The sequence below is a fragment of the Ceratotherium simum genome, chromosome 20 (genome assembly GCF_057802395.1).
Source record: "Ceratotherium simum simum isolate JZ-2026a chromosome 20, ASM5780239v1, whole genome shotgun sequence".
Taxonomy (NCBI): Eukaryota; Metazoa; Chordata; class Mammalia; order Perissodactyla; family Rhinocerotidae; genus Ceratotherium; species Ceratotherium simum.
Window position 1 is genome coordinate 46,163,081 of NC_141919.1, and position 20,036 is coordinate 46,183,116.

Consider the following 20,036-nt stretch of genomic DNA (forward strand, 5'->3'; position numbering starts at 1 on the left):
TCAATCATGCTTGAAGCTATTTTTCAGGTTAGTTAAGTATCAAAAAACTTAGAGCAGCCCTGCTGAGTGCATCATTATCCACCACTGAAGAGTGAGAGCCTCAATTGGGCAACTCAGCGATGCAAGGTTTGGAAATTAGCAACGACGATATTGACCTCTCAGTTATTACTAAAAAAGTCACCAAAATCATAACCTTGGCCACTGACAATTTGCTCTTGGCGAAAGAAACCTTAGCTTCCAACAGCTTTCTGCAGCTGGTTAAGAAGCAGGTTACACACACTGCTATTTATATAATATATACACACACGGTAGGTATATATGCATATGGAATAAGTTCTCCTTAAGTTATGTGAATGGAATATATCCTTTTTAATTTATTCCCTTTTCCTATTCATCCAATTATGACACCAGCCCGGTATATCAGCTACATTACTGGATATTCACTGGGGCACAAATGCAGAAAGCAAAACTGATAAGAGGCATGTAGATTTTAATTAAAGGGCAGCAAGTGAAGCGTTTTCCATGGTTAACAATAGAAATGCTTAGATTCTTTACTTGGCTCTTTTCATTGAATTTGTTTCTTCCTACTGTGAGATTTAATTTAAAATGTAAAGGAATTTTGCTGCCAGAAAGGTTTACAGAAATTGCTTACAAAATACATTGAGATGTGTGTATTGGAAATTAAGAAAATCATCTGAAAACTAAAAAAAAAAAAAAGAAAAACACAATAAACACTACAAGTATAAGCATAGAGAAATCTATGTTTTCATTTTGGGGGGAAAAAAAGGCAAAATTGGGTCATTCTGAGTCATCCAAAAGGACTACTGAACTCATTTATTAATGCACTTGAATAACATTTGGCTTCATGATTATTAATTGAAAATATTTACGCCATACTGTTCAATTCACCTTACAAGCACTTTTCTTAAATTTCTTGAAATGTCTTTGAAGTACATATTATTTTTAAACAAGAATGGTGTGCCTGCAGATACATACAACAATACCAAGGTAACCTTGGTCGCTCAAGCGAAACAAAATCTTAATGTTCCATCTAAAAAAAAAAAAAAAACTTAAAGACCTAAAAAGTTGGACTTCAAAACTAGCATACATCACAAGACAGAAGAAAATAAAACTTCTGAGTTGTGAAAAGCTTCTTAATTTCTCTGTAGACATAGAGCCTTCATGAGCCCAGGATAATCTGAGCATTGACAATCAGAAATACTTTTCCCTTCCAAATTTCCAAAACGTGAAAAGTTTAATCTGTAACACAAACTCAGAGGTGTTTACTGAGGGCACCAGATATGATTAATGCATATGATAGAGTGACTTAAAGTGTGCAAATTAATTCCTGCCATTTCTTCCTATTCCGTCTGCACTGAACTACGGCTGTTTAATACCCTCTGCCTTTGCCCGTAAAATTCTTGCCCACTGCAAGCCATTTTTTATCTGGCAAACTTCTACTCAGACTTCAAAACCAAACTCAAACTAAGTATCTTCTTTGATGTTTTCTCAAACCCTACAGACAGAGTTACCACCACTCCCTGATTTTCCCCCAGCACTTTGTACATACACGTTCTATACTACTTAGCAAACTGTCTGGTAATTATTTGGTTAATATTCCGCCTTCCTTACTAAGTTGTAAGGTCCACAGGGACAGGACAATTCTTAATCATGTATGTATCTCTAATGCCTACTATAAGACTTGCACATGGCAGAAAAATCAAGATTTTTTTCTTAAATAAATGAAAAGTGTTCTTTGCTAATTTTTTTACGTTCCGTAACGTACTTAATGTAATCATTAACCATGAACAATACAAAATTAGAGTTCATACTGGAAATATATGATCTTGAGTCCAAACTAGTAATGTTCAAATTAATATTTGGCTGAGTACCCTAAGGCAGAACATTGCCTCAGCTATTCAACATGGATGAGAAAAGAAAGTTCTTGTTAGCTCATTAGAGAAAGGTTAACTTATCTCTGTATGATATTAGCTGGAGTTGGGAAATAGAACAGGCCTTCATTTACTAATATTTTTGAAATTATGGGCCTAGGCTTCACTTTAGAATTTTTAGAAATGCGCTCTTTACTAGCTATACTCCTGCTTCCTTTCAGCGGTGTCAACTAGGGGCAGAACTGCCAACCACAGGAGGGGGATTTTCAAATGTGGTACAAGGACATTGGTTGTCACGAGATTGGAGGATGCTAGTGGCATTTAATAGCCAGGAGCTAGGGATGCTCAGTGTCTTGCAATGCTTGGGAAAATCCACATAAAAAAATAAATGTTCACTCCAAACCACAATACTTCATTATGTAATACTTTAAGTGATCCAAGAGTCATTTTGCCTTGATTTGTATTACTAACTTCTGCAGACTTGATTATACCATGGAATACATTCCAATCTCCTCATGTTAATCTATGCATGTAATGGTATTTCATTGTCAAGCACAATCCTTAGCTAGAATTGTTAACCAGGTAGCCTATTGGAAAATTCTAAGAGAAAAATAGACACAATTCTTTAGCACATTTCCAGGTTGCCATGAAACCCAAAAGGATTTCATGGATGGATTACTAATAAAAAGTGACTTTGTTGCCCTTCTTTCTTCTTTTTCTTGCATATTACACAAAGACCAATTGTTGTTTCCTTTGAAACTGATTGAGGATTACTTTCTTCCTCTGTGGCAATTAAAGTTACATACCATACATTATTAACATATATGGCTAATGATAAGGTGTTTCCAGAAATCCCTAATAAGTTTACCCTCTAAGAGTGAAAGGAATAAAGCCAACACATGAAATCAGATATGTGTAGTGTTTCCTTACAGTATTTTAAATAGAGAAAGTCTATTTAATTAGTCATGAGTTTTGTTGATAGATCTGGGTTTGAATCCTTGCTACAAGCTGTGTGGCATTGGGTAAATTACTTGACCTTTCTGACCCCACTTTTCTCCAAAAACTTCATAAAATTTTTTGTTCAGGATTAAAAAACATAATATATTTCAAAGAGTCTGGGTCAGAAAATAGTAGATAAGATGATTAATGTCAAAGAAAGCAAATACCTTATCAATAGTATTTACATGCCTGAAGAAAGATTAGGTTAATAAATGGAGTAAAGGGAATCTCAATTTATCAGTGAATGGCTAGCATTAACTTAAGGAGAATTCTCTGACCATCCCATCCTGAGGATTTTGTTTTGCTTGGCAGAAATATTCAAAAATATTGATGATTCCGTCTGATAGGTTAAGGACACTAGCCCTTTAGATCACCAATAATTCCATTGATCTGGTTCTCTGCATGTCAAGTAAACTTTTACTTTGCTTTTTCATTCTGGACTTTCTAAATGGAGTGGGTGTGCTGACCAGGTGATCTAAGAATTGTAGTTCACTTGGCAGTGTTAATTTTCATTATGGATATATAACTTTCTATCTAGTTTATACGGAGTTTTGTTACTGAAAATCTATTCAGGTAGATCTCCAGTTGATCAATTCCAGATGCATTGGCAAAAACTGAATTTCTGGAGCTGCAAAGCTCAGGGTGAGACTCTCGATTAGCTATTTGTGCAGATCCCACTTGGGGGAGGCTCTAACTGAGTGGCAGGTGAATCCTACTGGGAAATCACTCTCATTTTCTCCAACTGCAACAACAAACAGTAAATTTGGGGAAAATTCCAAACTGGGTATCTACATTAACTCCTTTAGCTTTGTGCCCCAATGGAATATTTAAAGCAACGTAAATTCAAAGTGCTAGAGAGAGAAAGATAGCAAAACCGGTCACTCAAATGTAGGTTCTAATGACTGGAAAATGAAGAGCCAGCCAAACACTTAAGACGGAGAAAGGACAAGTGCTATTTTGGCTTTGCACAGACATTTCACATCTTGAAGTTGATAATCTCTTTTGTGGAGTCTAATAAAATCACGTCTCTTCAGCTTCAAGTAGCAGAGGATCCGAGCAGTAAAATAAATTGGAAGGAACAGGCAAATGAGCAAATAGGCTTCAATGGGTTCAGAAAATAGAGAGATGAACTAGTAAATGAAATTGCTCAACATTTTCAATACGGATTGATTAATGACTAGGAAGAAGGAGGTTTTCTATTTAGTTTTACGTATAAAAGATAAACATCAAGGGAAGAGAGGAGGTATTTAGCACAGAACAAAATCACGTAAATAGAAGGCCTGGTGATGAAAATGGAGCTTTAGAGTCAACAGCAGGCAAGTATTTCTATTCACAAGAACTACCTATTAGATTACTTAAATTACTCATGAGAAAAGGCAACAAACAATTCAAATCCCTGAGAAATAATGTCAATCCAAAGAAAAAAACTCAGTGAAATAGGAGGTAATTCTTAAACCTTCTGGGGCAAATTAGTTTTCATAATAATTTTGGTTGTGACTGCTGGCTGTAGCATATGTTTAACTTAGAAAGGATAAACTATTTGTGCAAGAACACCTTAAATTAACGAGGTTAATAATAAATATATAGGCTGTAGATAATAGGTGAGTAGGTAGGCAGACAGATGAATGGGTGGAGATGGATAGACAGATGGATGTATGGATAGAAATACATAAAAAAATAAAATTAGTTTACAACTCTCTGAAAATTAACTGATCTTTAAAGTCCTTTAATAATTGCATAAAGCTCTTGTGTTACAAAAATGTCTACTATTTCCTTTGAGACTGGGGGTGAATGGTATATATTATTTTAAATGAGAAAAATACATTTATTTTCAGGACTCCCCAGATATAGGCTTGTTCGCCTGGTACAGCGTTTATCAAACTTGGCTACAAACCAGAATCCCCTGGGATGCTTGTTAAAGGTACAAAATCCCAAGATCTCTACCAACTCACTGAAACAGAATCTTCCAAGGGAGAAGTTTGAGAATAGGAAGTTTTACAAAGCACTGTTGCAATTCTTATGGTTCCAGGATTTAGTGTAACAACATCTATAATTCCAGGAATAAGAGTTTCAACATGTAAGCTTTTTCAAAGAGTCAATTTCAGTTTTGGGTAAATTGGGACAATAAGTGGTAGCGTTGATCTGCTGGGGTGTATATTCAGTTCAGTTCCCCAAGAATGGCCTAAGCCTGCTGACTCTATGTTTAAGCCTCTGCTAAGTCCTGAAGGATGGGGATTGGGTAAAAGGAAGTAGTAAGACCAAACAACAAAAATGAAAGATGAGACTCCTGCCTACAAGGGTTTACAGTCTGGTTTGTCAAACATGAGTAAGAAGACAAATTGAAGCTTATGCAAGACAGTATACGATAAAGCATTTGGGGATTGAAGAAGTACAATTAGAATGTAAAAAGGAACGATATCAGTGTGGGCTTGAGTCGAATCACAGTTAAAAAGTAGATGGACTCTTGTAGCTAATTTAGTCCAGTGAGGAGGATATTTTGCAATAGAAACCTTTGAAAGGTGAGATTTCAATACCCAGGTATTCAACCCACTAAAAGAAACAAACACGGTGAAGAGTAGAGGCAGGAATGAGTGCGGGGAGCTGTCAGGTCATGAAGGGGACATGCGAGCAGGACAACATAGCACCTCCTCTTCTCCTTCCACTATCTTTCCTTGTATTGTTACAGTGTTCTCGGAAGCAGGATTATTAGGCCACGGAAAGAAATGCTCTGTTCTTACGTGGTTCCTAGAGGAGGGGATATGAGAAACCCCAATGATTACTAGAGAATATTGGGGTGGGTTGGGAAGGAGATGAGGGCTGAGAGAGAGAGACAATGCAGTAATAATTTCAGGGAATTTTTAATACACTAGATAATTTATAGTCTAAACTACGAGGTACTATGGATTTATCTGCACACTTTGGGTATTTTCAGCAATTATTCAATGCTGCAGAGTCTGCAGTAGCCTATAATATGTTTATACAGTACTTTCTAAGAACATCAAATTGCTTTCTCAAGACCGCCACATTATCATCTCTTTTTAAAGAATAATTTTGATTTATAATTACAGTCAGAACCTGGTGTCTGTACTCTAATTCAGTTCTGAGTCATGCCTCTGACCTATTGTGAACACTTGGAAAACATCTGCTTCATATTTGAGCAAACCGTGTGTTAATTTCCTTTCTTCCTCCTCCCCCACAAATTCTCCCTATCTCTCACCCCGCCAAATGTGAAACTTGAACAGAGGGTTTTGAAGTTCCCAGTCTCATGCATTCCTTAAACATTTTTTATATAGTTTTAAATTTAAGAAGTTCTTCCTCCCCACCCCTCTTTTTTTCCTCCTACAAATAGCTTCAGCAAAAGTGGCAGAAACTACTTTATTCTCTCCCGGGGTCAATATTCCAAGAGTCCTTGATCAGAATTCCTCTCAATAAGGCCCTATCCCAAGCTATCTGGGCCTGAGCTCCTTTGCCTTATTTGCTCTGTGCTGAGGTTAGCCCCGATCTTCATGTCTTTGTTGAGCAGACATATGGGAGGGGACAAAGTTGTACAGCACTGTTAGAAATGATTTAATAAGTTCCACTTTTTATTTTTCCTTAGAATCTTGAGAGAAAGTCTTTTCACACTCAGCCCCTTGTATAGCTCCAATCACAACAGGAGCACACATCCCTCATTGGTTATGAACTACCAGCTATACCACAATCAGCCCGCTTCAGAAGTAGCCGCCCACCCGTCAAGAGAGAGCAGTCAGTCTTAAACTGCCTGAATAGTCAACAGAGTGGTTGCTATCGCTGGGCCCCTTTCCCCAACAATCCCTGCTTTCAGGATGTGTCAGAATTGGGAAGGAGAAGAGCCAACGACAGACAATTCCTACATAATCTTCCTACCCTCCTACCATCCCAGTGATCTCAACACTTTCTGAAATGAACACATGAATGGTGCTCCCTCCACACCAGCATGTGCTAGGCACTCTTTTAAACACTTTAACATACCAACTCATCTAATTCACTTGATCCTCATAATAACTTATGCAGTAGATACTATGATTATTTACAATTTACACATGAGGAAATTGAGGTATAAAGAAGTTAAATGATTTGTCCACGGTCACACAGCTAGTAAGACTTACAGAAAAGGGAAATTAAGTCTTCTCTACAAAATGACAGGGATATTTGATTTTCAGAAAAGCCATGTAAGTAAAATCAAATTATTATTATATTCCTGGTGATTCTTTTCTGTTTTCTATGCCTATATTTTATTCACCCCTAGAAATGTCAGGTTAAGGCCAAACTAAAAGAAGACTCTAGACATCAAGAAAGCAGGAGAATTGGTGAGAAGGTGGGACTGAAATTCTGAAAACGTTCACTGGTGACATCCTTTTGGTGAGGCTGGAGTAGTCAGGAAGATCAGAATAATCTCTAGAAAATTACCTCTAAGAATCTATTTGCTTCAATATGGATAAAATTGCAGCTCTACTAAAACAACAAGAACTCCTGGACCTTTCTTGCTTCTCACCTAGTGTCAGGTAGAAGGTAAGAGACGCTCTCTACCAAAGACATGATGGAAAAGAGGGAAAGAAGAGCAAAAATTATAAGCAAAAATTAACGTTAGGAATAAAAACTCTAGAGTTTGTGTTTTAAGAGAAACTAATAAAATAAATAATCACTAGCTAGGCTAACCTAGCAAAGACATAGTACAAATACCTATTGTGGTTTGATAAAGGGGAAAGAATTGCAGCTATAAAGGAAATTAAATGTTTGAAAACCTAGATGATAAAATGATTGATTTTCTAGGAAAACAAACTACCAAAATTGACTTAAGAAGTGATAAAAATCCTTAACAGGTCAATAATCATTGAAGATATTAAGAATTTTGTCAGAGCTACTTCCTGAAGTAATGCCAAACTTAGTTTCAAAATTAAATTATTATATCCTTAAAGGATCACATGATTCCTGTGATATTTATGATATTTCAAAATAGAGCAAAATGAAGGAAGATTCCTAAATATTTTACAAAGTCAGAGTAACATTTATACCAAATCCTGAGAAAGCAAACACACCCAAATGAGAAAACTCTACACTAATTTCACTTACTATGATCAATGGAAAAAAACTCTAAATAAAACCCAGCAGTATATTGTGAGAATAACTCATCATGACCAAGTTTGGTTTATTCTGGAAAAGCAAAGATGTTTCAGTATTAGTTTATCAATAATTGCAACTGACTATTGGAATAGATCAATGGAGAAAGATCGTATGATCCCTTTAATTGATGCATAAGAGGCATTTGATAAACTCCATCATTCTTTCCTAATAAAAATCTTTAATAAATGAGGATTATATAATACTTTATTAACTAAACATTAATTTATATTATACATGCGCACATACACCTACACACATTAAATATACATATAAAATATGAAAGATCAATATGAGGTTTAGACTTAATGGTAATATTCTAAAAGCACTGCAGATAAAGTTGAGACCAATTTAAGATTATCTTTTATCACCAGTGCTATTTAATACTATTCCGGATGTGCTGACAAATATAGTTAGACAATAGTACTGTGACTATTTAAATAAAGAAGGAAATACTAAAATTTGAATCATATAATCATTTGAAGTTGAAATGATTATTACAACTAGAAAACCCAAAACAATGAAATAAGTTTGAATTTAGTAACAGAACCTATTAACTCTTTTTTATATTCTAAACAATGAATCATAAGAAAATTTAATGAAAAAACCCCACTTACCATGGCAATAAAACCATAAAAATTCTTGAGAATGAACTTAATAAGAAATATAGAGTTTGTAGAAATTATAAACTAATGCAGACTTGAATAGATGGACATATTTTGTTCTTTAACCGGGTGATTCAATGTTGTAAAGATATCAATGTTCTCTACATTAATCTATAAATGAAATGCTGCCCTCATAAAAATACCAACAAAATTATTTTAGAATTGATTTAGGTGAATAAATACACAATAATGTAAAGATGAATCTTAAGTGTAATGAGGGGTTAATAAACCCACCAAATAGAAGACATATAGTGATTAATCCCTATTAAGTATGGTACCGGCCAAAGAATAGATCAGTGGAATAAAAGTGAGAACTTCAAAATAAACCCAAGTATATATGGGAATTTAATGTGTATAAAAAGGACATTTTAAATTAGTAGAAAAATAGTCAGCTATTAACTAAATGTCAATGGGACAACAGGAAGTTCTTCGAAACACGCAAAGCTAGAGTCTTACTTCATTCCTTACTGAAAATTCAGAGTGAATCAAATATGTAAATGTAAAATATGAAAATACAAAAGTACTAGGAGAAAACATAAGTGGATGTAACTTGGGGGTAGCAAATCCTTGAAATATGACAAAATCTGAAAGTCATAAAAACACTGATAAATTTAAATAATCAAAATCATCTATTTTATCTTAAACAACATAAACTGTCAGGTAACAATTTTGGAAGAAAATAATTTCAATATAACTAGAAACCTAAGGACTAATTTCCATAATATATAAAATTCCAAATATCAATGAGGAAAGGATAATGATAACAGACAATGCTCAAAATTATTAATAAGCTTATGAAAATTTAATCAGAGAGCTCACTGTTCATTTATCAGAGAAACAAAATGTCTGGGTCATATGATAAGACATTTATTGTTTCTGGGAGTTTAAATTAGCATAACTTCCTAAAAGGCAATTTGGCAATGTCTAATAAAATAAGAAATATTAATAATTTTGACCTAGTAATTTCACTTAGTGAACATTTGCATAAAATATTCTTTGCAGAAAGATGTACATACTGAGAATTCTGTTACCCCATTTTTCCTCCTAATTGTGAAGCATTGGAAACAGCCTGAATGATCCTTTGTGAGGGTTGCACGTATACATTACAGAGTATCTATATATATATGGGGATAGGCTTCTATGTGTGAAAATGGTAATACTTCTAATACATAGAAACCTTGTCTAGATTATTTTTTGCTATAACCCAGAGGCTAGAATATTACCTGGCACTTATTGATGTTCAATAAATGTTTTCATGTTGAATGAACAATGTACTGTTATACGCCAAAAGTAAATTGTGAAATAACATGAAACGTAAAATCACGTATCTATAAAAAGTATATCTCCTTAAACGTAGCCCAATGGTCTTTACTTCACAAGAGATTTTCACTTTCTAATTTGTCAATTTCTATGATTTTCACATTTTTAGTAATAAACATGCAATTATTTGTGATTAAAAGACAGATATATGAAGAGAACATTCCTCTATTTCTTATGCTGGAGCTATGCTATTTGGTGTCACCTAAAGTTAAATTTGTTGTGATTAAATTAATAATTAGGCAGTGGGATACTACAGTAGAGACAGAGTGATTTTATATCCAGGGAGGGGAAAAAAGAAGAGTATGGATAAGGAATTCTCAGTAAAGAAAGTAAATTTGATTCAGACAAGACTTACTTCAACTTCATGAATTGAGGTTTACCAAGCACTTTCACGTACACATTCATTTAATTCTCATATTATTATTTGCATCTTAAAGATGGGAAGAGTAATGTTTAGAAAGAATAAAGGACCCACAAATGGAGAATTAAGACTCGAACTTGCTTTAATTACTCTGTTCTATTGCTGGTGTTGAGACAAATATCACTAAATAGCCAGTGCCTCTAGTTGGAGAGACAGTATCTTTTTGAGTGGAGGAGAAGGAAAAGAGGGAGACAGCGGGTTGGATGGGGAAATCCAAATTTCCTTCTCTAAAATACAACTACAGCGTCTGTATTTATTACCATGACAATTTGTTTACTTGTAGTATTTTTTCACCCATAAAGAAAAATTGAGACTGGGTCAAACTATTAAGGTAGTGTTTTTCTACTCAAAATAAAGCTCGCTCCCCTCCCTGTGGGGCCAAATTTCAATTTGTAAACCTTATAAATCAAAGATGAACACACGCTGATTCAAATGTAAAGAAATTCCAAGGAAAACTATGGTATTTCCATTTCTGTATTGTTTGGTCTGCTTGGATACATGCCTGTGAGCGGGTTTTATTTGTAAAGACACAGGAAAGATTGTATATTATTTTCCTGTTATGGGGAAATGAAGCTTTATTCACAGAGTATTGTATTTCTGGGCATGAAAATTACTTTCTACCTGTATTAAAAACCTGTGTTTCCATAATGAAAAGAAATCCTTTGTGTTCTAATGAATGATACTGTTCAATATTTAATCAAAGGTTATGAATTTCCACTTTGCAGTTTCCGTTTTCAAACACCTATGGACTTTCAATATGTGTTCCAACTACATTTACAGAGATAACAATCCCCTCCTAATAATGCCCTAATATTGGATTACAAGGAAGAACACAATATCAGGTTGGAATGAAAGACAGTTTTTCTCTAATGAAGAAAATTGGGAAAAAAAAAAAAAACTAACACTGAACCTGTTTCATTTCTTACTCTTAGCAGAAGTTTTAGAAATAATTTGCTTTATTTTTCAATCACTGAATCCCTAGCCGTGAGAAGGCAGAAGCAAAAAATATTGTATATTGCAACTGCTACTGGATTTTAATTCTCCCCTGTGAATTCCAGTCAGAAATTCTCATTATTTGTACTTTATTTATTGGTGGTTTATTTATTTGTAGACAATTTCTCTGAGAGCATTAAGATTCATTAAAGAAAAAAATAAGAAAAATATGTAAGCCATTGACACGTAATGGTTTCCACCTTTGGGGAAACAAGTTTATCTTGATAATACAATCAATTTACTATATGAAGCCAATTGCCCTGTGCTTAGATTTCCAGCAAATTCAACAACCTGGGACATAGCCAGGAATCCAGAAGTAGTGGAAGCCAGGTCTCTGAGAAACCACAGGCTAAATGAAAGGATCAGTCCTGAAGGGTTATGCCTATCAGACTCTCCCGTATGTTCTCATTCAAGCTCTCCGTTTTCTCTTTGCGTGCAATCCTAACAAGTCATCTTTCCTTATGTCTACTCCTGCTTTCTCCTTCAGTCTCTACACAATAGTCAGAATGATCATTTTAAAACACAAAATTGATTATGCTACTCTGTGCTTGAAACTTTTGCATACAGGATATGCACAATATATGTTTGTGGAAGTGAATTTTTTCTGTAAAATATGCTCCATTGAAATGGCAGAATAAATATTAAATTACATGCTGATGGATGTAACTCCTTATAATTAAGACAAAATCAGCTCTGGATTTGAGGACATAGTGATACATGGTAGTACGTCCAGAAGACTAACCACTACTGCTTTGAATCCCTTCTTTAAGTTTTGGGGATTCTATTCTTGCTTTCTGGGACTAAAGGGTTTTTCCCATTTCCTCTTATGTACCTCTTAACTACATATTGAGGAGAAGAATAATATCAGACATGGTGGCTTCAAAGTACAGAATATGCTCCCTAAACCAGAGACAATGCCGGAGTAGAAAAATGCTACTCCCTTCAACAGAAACTAAGAGGACTCAAATAATTCAGTGACAATAACCACTCCAATGAATGATTTTTATTTATTTATTTATTTATTTGCGAGGAAGATCAGCCCTGAGCTAACATCCATGCCAATCCTCCTCTTTTTGCCAAGGAAGACTGGCCCTGAGCTAACATCTGTGCCCATCTTCCTCCAATTTATGTGGGACTCCACCACAGCATGGCCTGACAAGAGGTGTGCCAGTGCACGCCCGGATCCGAACCTGGGCCGCCAGCAATGGAGTGTGCACACTTAACCTCTATGCCACGGGGCCAGCCCCGAATGGGTTTTAAATATGCAGTAGATCCAATCAGCATTGTTAAAGAACCTACTATGTACCAGGCAATGTGCTAGGCATTTTTAAATATGTTCTCTCATTCAATCATAAAATATCCACACCCATCTTATCACACAGGCATTGTTATTCCAATTCTGCAAATGAAAGTCAGAGAGGTTTAACTTTTTCAGTGAAAAATAGCATGTCTCTCAAATCTCAGGTAGATCAAAACATAAGTTAATATAAGTTTTTCTGTGATGCCATAAAGGAAAAGAATTGCTAAACTGCAAACTGCTAAAGTAGAAAAATGGAGATTAGACAGGTATAAAATTATTAGTATTTAGCCAACAATATCCAGAGAAGAGTCATGGCATCAGGTGGACTAGGGCATACCAACCACTAAAAAAAAAAAAAAAAAAATGAACTCTTTAATGTAGCAAGGATGTATCTTTAGGCTACTGGGATAAATTATAATAATAACGATGATGATAATGATAATGCTAGCTAATATTGTAACTTACCGAGAACTTTCTATGAATCAAACAGTAGGCTGTGTTATATGCATTATCTTATTTAAATTTCACAACTCTATAAGGCATGTATTCTTGTTTACATTTTTTTAGATGAGAAAACTGGAGCTCAGATAGCTTAAAGAATTTCTTAGAGGAACAAAAAACTTTAAATTAAAGTTACAGTGATTCCAAACTGTGTGTTCTTTTCTCCTAGCGTATATACTGCATCAATAACTGTCCAGTTACTCCCTATCCCTGTCCTTGCCATAATCCTGTGCTCACCCAGCAACCTCCTGGTTATACAGTTTGTTTCCCAAGCACTCGGCCAAGATACTGGCCTAGATAACAAACATTCAAGCTCTTTGAAGGTGGCCACCCACATTGTAAAATGCTGAAACTATGTTATGGCATATTTTAAGTAAAAGTCTCCTTGGCTACAAAATTAATTCTTTGTTTCAAGCAAGGTTTAATGGGCATCTGTGCTGATTTTCTTTTTTCTTAGATTGATTTATGGACCATTTTTCTGATATTAAATTTTGTTGATTTTCATACCTGAACATTAGGAAAAAAATGATTAGTTTAAAAATACAAATGAACTTTTAAATTTCTTTACAGCCTTCTGGGATTTCCTGAGATTACTTGGAAGTCTGATCAACAAAGAACCAAATGGCGTTTCCTGCTCTCAGGATTGCTTAGCTAAATAAAGATAATAAAAATTGTTTCCAATAAGCTTCAGGTAACTAAGAAGATTTGCCATAATTGAATAAAGCTCCTTTGCCCTCTCTTATAAGGTAACCTATTACCCATAGGTATGGGGTAACTGAGATTCTTTTTTAACTATAAAAAGAAGACAGATGTCTGTTCAACAGAGGTAACAGATGGGGAGCTCCTAATCCAGACTCATTGAATGTGAGATCCTGGTTCCAATGATTGCTGCCATGATACTGTGACTTCCCAGTGGTCGGGGAATACAGTTCCCTGGGAATATGCTGCCTTACAGAACGGAATCTATAGCAACTGTGAAAAGAAATTAGTGACTCTAGAACATTGAGGTTAATAGGATCATTGTTTAATGTTCTAGGAGGCAGGGAAGATCTGCTGAACTGAGCATGTCAGTATATTGCTTGCATTGGCTGAAGTCTATTGGACTCCAATAGAAATAATCTCATCTTGTGTGATATCTTGAGAGAGGACTCTGGCTTGCAGTAATTTTCTGCGCAGTGACTTGATACTCTGCCAATGTGCATTTTTAATTTATTCATTCTTCTATACCCATTCATTTATTCACCGAATATTTAAGGATAGCTTCTAAAGAGGGGTAACTTGTTCCCATTTTGTGCATTATTTTATCTTTAATGCCTAAAACAATGCCTGGTAATATCAAACGATAGCTACTCCATGAACGAATGAATGAACTGAGTGTCAGAAACCACACCGATTGCTGGCTTTTGGGTCCGTATCCTGATTTATTAGCCTCTCTGGTCCACCAGGATTTCACTATCTTCTTGGTTCCCTTCCTAGTATTTTTGACATCCATGTCCCTGAACAGTGTTTGACGTTACTTACTCTTCCAATTTTGATTTCCCCAGTGTTTTCAGGTGGGGACTTTCCCAGTCAGCCCTGGGCCCCACAGAATCTCACCTGTTGCATCAACAGCTAGACCAATGTTCCAGCCAAATGCTGAAGGACATGGAGGGCAAGATTCAGACAATAAAATAAACAGGTGATACTTTTACAGAGTGAAATAATTCTAACAGGTTTTAAGTTGTATAAATATAACTTTGTTCTTATTTATGAAAACTGATGGTCAGTAAGATTTCTCAAGGAAAGTCATTTGTGCCTTAGGCCCCCAGGACCCTTGAAAAAAACAAAAAAACAAACAAAAAAAAACAGGCTTACAATAAGTAAGAAAGATATTTGGATGAATGATGCTAAGAATACAATTAAGAAGAAAAAAATTGTTGGCAAGGAACTTTAATATTGTTTTCCACAGTCATTTTGCCAATTAAAGTAAAAAAGATATAAGTGGAACTATAATGATTTTTCATTTGAAACCGCATGAAAGAGGTACATATTTTAAATAAAAACTCATTAAAAATTATTTAGTACTAGTATAATGTAAGAGACAGTATTAGCTTCATTTTTGCTGATGAAAAAAATTAGAGACAGAAATCGAGTGATCCTTCTAAAGCTAGAAAGGAAATCAATTATTACAATTTCCTGTCTCCATTTATATTGCAAATCAAATGAGAAGGAGTCACGTATAATAGGAACAAGCTAGCATAGATTTTTAACTTACATTATCCAGTAGGATGCAGAATTCAGACACCAATGATCTCATGTCTTAGATTCTGTGAGAATATTACCAAATTAAACTTCAGAACTTTTCATCACCAGCTATTTTCATCATTTCATTCCCTCTCTGTAAAAACTCACTCAACATTTTCTAATTTATTTAATAATACTAACAATCTACTCTTTCCAGTTCATCACTGGCCAGCAAGAAGTATTGACAATTTTCCCCAAGTGTCATAAAAAAGCATTCCTCAAAATATTTCACTAAAATATGTTAAAATGGCATTATCAAAATGACAAAAGATAGCAAACGCTAGCAAGATTCCTCAAAAATTAGAAATGGAACTGCTATGTGATCCACCAATCCCACTTCTGGATACGTATCTAAAGGAAATGAAATCAGAATCTCAAGGCGTATCTGCACTCCCATGTTCATTGCAGCGTATTCACAACAGCTAAGATATGGAAACAACCTAAGTGTCCATCAGTGGATGAATGGATAAGGAAAAAGAAAATATAATAAAAAATATATTATATATAGTGTGATTTTATATATAATATATGTATCACACACACACATACACAGTGAAATATTATTCAGCCTTAAAAAAGAAGGAGATCTTGCCATCGGCAACAACATAAATGAACCTGGAAGGCGGAGTCAAGATGGCGGCGTAGGCAGACTCTGAACTCACCTCCTCCCGTGGACACAGCCAATTTACAACTACTCGTGGAAAAATTACCCCTGAGACAGAACTGAAAACTGGATGAGAGGAACTCCTGCAACAACGGACAATCCTAACTGGGGTGGAAGAGGCAGAGACTCCCTTCTGGAGAGGAAAAACGCCGCCTTCACAAGCCGCCAGCCGCCACGGCCGGGAGCAGCTCACAGGTACGCACCCTCCCTGGAGGCGCGGGGTCCTGAGCCGGGGAGCGCCCCCGCTGTGGGCATTTTGTGGACCCAGCACAATCGACACCAGTGGCATAATATCTGACCTTGCCTGCTACTAAAGCATTGGGGAGCACCCCCAGAAAACCCGGTTCACAAAGAAACTAAAACTGGCTCTTAAAGGGCCCGCGCACAAACTCACCCGTGCCAGAAAGCATCCTAAAATCACCAGAAAGAAAGGTGCACACTGCTTTGGTGACAAGAGACTCACCTAATAGGCCCTGAGTGCATCTCGGTGAGGGGTGAGACCTCTCCAGGGACTGGGACATTGGCGGCGGCCATTGTTGTGGCCTGGTGTGAGCGTGCTGACACAGACGCCATTGGAGTTCTCCCTGAGGCCTGCTAGCCCAGGGTCTGCTCCACCCGCTAGAGCACCGATTTAATCCAGCTCAGCCAAGGCAGGCAGCCCACCCTAGAGACTGGCCCCACCTAACAACAAGCCCTCAGGCAACGTGTGGGCCTGCATAGATTGGTGACTGGATTTTCTGCAGCCTGGCAACTGAGCTGACTTGAGCGGGGCAGGGTGTGCACAAGGAGCGGGTGGAGAGTGTGGGGTGGTGGCGGAGTGTGTGGGGCTCCCGCCGTGGAGAGACTGGGTCCGCTTGGGGAGGTCGGGGCGCTCACACGGGGCAGGACTGTGTTGACTGTGTGTGTGGACCTGTGGGCGGCAGGGCTTGTCAGCTGCAGAAGACTTGTGCTTCTCAAAGACCCACATAGGAGGTTTGCCCCACCTTCCAAAGCCTGAAACAATTGGGTGCTCCCATGCCTGAGGCCAGCCCCACCCAGCTGCAATCCTCAGAGAGCTGACAAGAGACCTAATAGGCTAGAGGTTTACAGCAATTCTAAGGCCCTGAGCCTAACAACCTGCCACACTGGGGGCCTACTCACTTAAAAGAAATACTGCAACACAAATGTGGTATTAGAACTTACAGCCAACTGTGCTGGGGCTCCCCACACCTGATAAAGAGACTGAAGGGCCCACAACAACTACAAGCAGCTGAGCATTACAACAGCTGGCCAGGAGCATAACTCAGCCTCCCTGGGCGCCTATAGGGAGAGCTAACAGGCCACAATAGAAGGACACACGTAGCCCACATAGGGGCCACCCCTGGAACATTGAGAACTGAGGGAAGCACACTGGAAGCCTCCTAAGCCATCACTTACATAAGGTCACCTATCCAAGAGCAGGAGACGAAGCTGACCTACCTAATACGTAGACACAAGCACAGGGAAAGAGGCAAAATGAGGAGGCAAAAGAATACATTCCAAGTAAGGGAACAGGACAAAACCCCAGAAAAGGAACTAAGTGAAACAGAAATGAGCAACCTACCTGACAGAGAGTTCAAACTAAGAGTGTTAAGGATGCTCACTGATCTGGGGAGAAGAATAGATGAACTCAGTGAGAATGTCAACAAAGAAATGGAAGATATAAAAAGAACCAATCAGAAATGAAGAATACAATACTGGAAATGAAAAACTCATTAGAGGGACTCAAAAGCAGAGTAGAGGATACAGAAGAACGGATCAGTGAGCTGGAAGAAAGACTAGAAGAAATTACCCAAGGTGAACAGGTAAAAGAGAAAAGAATTAAAAAGAGTGAGGACAGTCTAAGGGACCTCTGGGACAACATCAAGCGCACTAACATCCATGTTATAGGTGTCCCGGAAGGAGAAGAGCGAGACAAGGGGGCAGAGAATCTATTTCAAGAAATAATAGATGAAAACTTCCCTAACCTAAGGAAGGAAACAGACATCCAGGTACAGGAGGCACAGAGAGCCCCAAACAAGATAAACCCAAAGAGGCCCACACCAAGACACATCATAATCAAAATGTCCAGAATTAAAGATAAAGAGAGAATCCTAAAAGCCGCAAGAGAATGTCAAGTTACATACAAAGGAAACCCCATAAGGCTATCAGCTGACTTCTCAGCAGAAACCTTACAGGCTAGAAGAGAATGGCACGATATATTTAAAGTGCTAAAAGGAAAAAACTTACAGCCAAGAATACTCTACCCGGCAAGGTTATCGTTCAAAATGGAAGGAGAGATCAAAATTTTCCCAGATAAGCAAAAATTAAAGGAGTTTGTCACCAAGAAACCAGTGTTACAAGAAATGTTAAAGGGACTGATTTAAGGGGAAAAGAGAAGACCACAAATAGGAAAAATTATCTATTTCCACGATTAGAACGTAATGGATACAAATGCACAAAAAAGAGGTTAGATATGATATCAAAAACATAAAAGGAGGGAGGAGGGTAGTTAAAGAGTACAGCTTTCAGACAGAGGTCAAACTAAAGTGACCATCAATTCTGTATAGAAGAAGTAGGAACAGAGAAGGACTACTTAAACACTGAGGAAAAAAAAATAAAAAAGTTAAAAAATGGCAGTAAGTACATACTTATCAATAGCTACTTTAAACGTCAATGGACTAAATGCCCCAATTAAAAGGCATAGGGTGGCTGACTGGATAAAAAAACAAGACCCATATATATGCTGCATACAAGAGACACACTTCAGACCTAAAGACACTCACAAACTGAAAGTGAAGGGATGGAAAAAGATACTCCACGCAAATGGCAATGAAAAGAAAGCTGGGGTAGCAGTACTCATATCAGACAAAATAGACTTTAAAACAAAAACTGTAAAAAGAGACAAAGAAGGGCATTACATAATGATCAAGGGAACAATCCAACAAGAGGATATAACACTTGTAAATATCTACGCACTCCAATGTAGGTGCACCTAAATATATAAAGCAATTATTAACAGACATAAAAACAGAAATAGACAGTAACACAATAATAGTAGGGGACTTTAACACTCCACTTACACCAACAGATAGATCATCCAAACAGAAGATCAATAAGGAAACATTGGCCTTAAACGACACCTTAGAACAGATGGACCTAGTAGATATATACAGAGCATTCCATCCAAAAACCGAAGAATACACGTTCTTTTCAAATGCACATGGAACATTCTCCAAGATTGATCACATATTAGGCCACAAAACAAGTCTCCATAAATTTAAGAAGATTGAAATAATACCAACCATCTTTTCTGACCACAACGGTATGAAACTAGAAATCAACTATAGGAAGAAAATCAGAAAAGCCACAAATACATGGAGATTAAACAAAATGCTACTGAACAACGACTGGGTTAACGAAGAAATCAAAGAAGAAATCAAAAAATACCTGGAGACAAATGAAAATGAAAATACGACATGCCAGAATTTATGGGATACAGCAAAAGCGGTTCTAAGAGGGAAGTTTATAGCGATACAGGCCTATCTCAACAAACAAGAAAAATCTCAAATAAACAATCTAAAAATGCACCTAAAGGAACTGGAAAAAGAAGAACAAACAAAGCCCAAAATCAGTAGAAGAAAGGAAATAATAAAAATCAGAGCAGAAATAAATGAAATAGAGACCAAAAACAATAGAAAAAATTAATAAAACCAAGAGCTGGTTCTTTGAAAAGATCAACAAAATAGACAAACCTTTAGCTAGACTCACCAAGAAAAAAATAGAGAAGGCACAAATAAGTAAAATCAGAAATGAAAGAGGAGAGGTTACAACAGACACCTCAGAAATACAACAGATTATA

The 20,036-nt window shown here is 36.7% G+C and overlaps 1 protein-coding gene across 2 annotated transcripts in view; it reads right to left on the reverse strand.

The window, feature by feature from the left end:
- LINGO2 (leucine rich repeat and Ig domain containing 2) overlaps positions 1-20,036 on the reverse strand; it is a 1,164,902-nt gene that overhangs the window by 163,217 nt on the left and 981,649 nt on the right. Inside the window, exon 1 of one of the 2 annotated variants that reach the window (XM_087444705.1) lies at positions 16,641-16,758. The exons of the other annotated variant lie outside the window; for it this stretch is intronic. The gene's annotated coding sequence lies outside the window, so the exon portion shown is untranslated. Of the gene's footprint in view, positions 1-16,640; positions 16,759-20,036 lie in introns of those variants that run through there. 2 annotated transcript variants of the gene reach the window in all.